This window comes from Propithecus coquereli, unplaced genomic scaffold, assembly GCF_000956105.1.
Source record: "Propithecus coquereli isolate 6110/MARCELLA unplaced genomic scaffold, Pcoq_1.0 Scaffold10, whole genome shotgun sequence".
Classification (NCBI taxonomy): Eukaryota; Metazoa; Chordata; class Mammalia; order Primates; family Indriidae; genus Propithecus; species Propithecus coquereli.
In genome coordinates, this window is record NW_012133858.1 from 19,868,455 (window position 1) to 19,870,548 (window position 2,094).

General features: G+C 32.5%; 1 protein-coding gene across 2 annotated transcripts in view; it reads right to left on the reverse strand.

Annotated features, from left to right (window-relative positions):
* Positions 1-1,861, reverse strand: part of KLHL24 (kelch-like family member 24) — a 29,627-nt gene extending 27,766 nt beyond the window's left edge. The window contains exon 1 of one of the 2 annotated variants that reach the window (XM_012642428.1): positions 1,801-1,859. The gene's annotated coding sequence lies outside the window, so the exon portion shown is untranslated. Of the gene's footprint in view, positions 1-1,800 lie in introns of both variants that reach the window. The other variant, XM_012642420.1, reaches the window with a different exon arrangement.
* Between the last annotated feature and the right edge of the window lie 233 nt (positions 1,862-2,094).

Genomic DNA, 2,094 nt, shown 5'->3' on the forward strand with positions numbered 1-2,094 from the left:
TGATAAATGTAAACTATGGTGACATGGAATATAATTCATATTTTAATCTTAATGCTTCGCTAATCTAGATTCAAATTATGGTTGAATTAGCCACAAGTCAGCTTCCCAAATCAAGAACTTATTCTTCATATCAACTTATCTAATTTAAATTCTTGTTGCATTTCAGGTTCAAAAAATTCACACAAGCTATAATATTTGACTACACCTTGACAAGTGATCTAATTACTGGTATTAACAACAACAAAATTCTTGAGTCTTCTTCCTCCATACGTTTTCATTTTCTCAATGTTTAAATGCAAGTGTTCAGACTGCAAAACAAAATAGCATATTGCAAGAACTAAGAATTTTCCTTTGGCTAAAGTGGACAAGTAGGAAAAAATATATATGAAAATACATTCTTCTTTCTGAATCTAATGATCTTACTGTATCTAGGATCTGTTAGATAAATTTGGGGATAGTATTATTAAGTGCTAATGAAAGTCTGCTTAAACTTTGTGAGTTAAGGGCCTGTCTTTTTACGCTATCTTCTGCCCCTTTTTCTCATAGGTGGTTTCTTGATTTGTTGACTGACAAAAGAGGTCTTCCTCTTCACTACTTTTACCCAGTGAAATACTGAAAATCTTGGATTAGAACACCTATAAAATCACCTAGTATTACAAAGTCTTCAAAAGCTACAAGATACTTGTTTACTGCTTTGTACACAAGAGACTATCTCACAGATCTCTCCAAGCAGCTCCAACCTGCTGCCTCTTGGCTTTTTGGACAGCTTCACTTTCTCTGGATTTTCTGAGACTCTCCCATTAGCCAGTCTCCACAACAGGACCAAATATAAACTCTTTCTATTTATGACAGGGTAAATGATTTGTACAGAGGCATCTCAGAAATGTAGGATGCATCAAAGTGTATCTTTTGGGATTCTAGATGGAATTTATTAGCTTTTGCCTTCCCAATTTACATAAATATTTTATTCTAACCAGTAATGGTTAAAAAATAGAAAGAAAATTTAATCATATCTCAAAGTACAGTATCTAATATAGGTTCAAGATTGATTACAAATGAACTCATACATAATCAAGCAAACAGAACACAAGATTACAGACTGGATCCTTCTAAACACTTTGTAAATGTCAAAGCATAATTATTGCATGAGGAAAAAGTAAGCAACTAAGTAGGCACCTCTAGACAAAACAAGCAGGAAAATGTTCATTCTAAAGAAATATAATGATTGAAGGTTATATCTAGATGAGTTAGTGGATATAAGCGTGATCAGACTGTCATGTCTACAACTGGCTGCCAAAGTTACATGATTTGTCTGGAAAAGCTCATATCCCCTTGTTTTTCTCCCCCATTTCTCCAGGAAATTTATTCCTGGAGCTATACTCTCCCTTGAAAAGAATGACCTTTCTTAACAGAAAGAGTCTTCTAGTTAAGGAATACACTAAGGTTTATTTCCAACTGTAGAACTCATTACTATTGTAGACTTAGTTTCTGATTGCTAAGTAGGTTTAAAATTACATGCTTTTGGCCTATGTCCCAGAAAAATGAGTGGAGATAACCTATTTTGGTATTTCAAAGACTGGAGAAAAATGCAGAAGAGGGATTGAGGCCCTCAGGAAGGAAGAGAAAAGAGTGGGTAAATATTGAGCAATAGAAAAAATTGTGACACTGCCTTCTTTTATGATCTTAAGGATAGAATTATTCCTTATTACTCTGATTGGCATAAGTGACCCTTGGTTAAAGAAAGGTAAATAGTTTAAATTCTCTAATAACAATGTTTAGATAGTGTATAAATAAATATACCTTTTTAGCATTTGCTTGACCAAAGCCCCAGTCAAAATTTGTGTTGTTTTAATTTCCACACCTAAAATAGAGAATAGCAACATATAAATCAGATACTAATCAGTTCATGTATAGATGGCATTGATTTACTAAAATGTTGAACAAAGTTTTTAGTAAATTCTAGTTTTTGATTGGAAGTTTACTTTTATATAAATAATCACTAATGAATAACACCTCATTAAAGCAAATTAATAATTTTATGCTCTTTTACATACAGAGCAGTTTTCTTATCATCTTCCTTACTTGACAATTTTA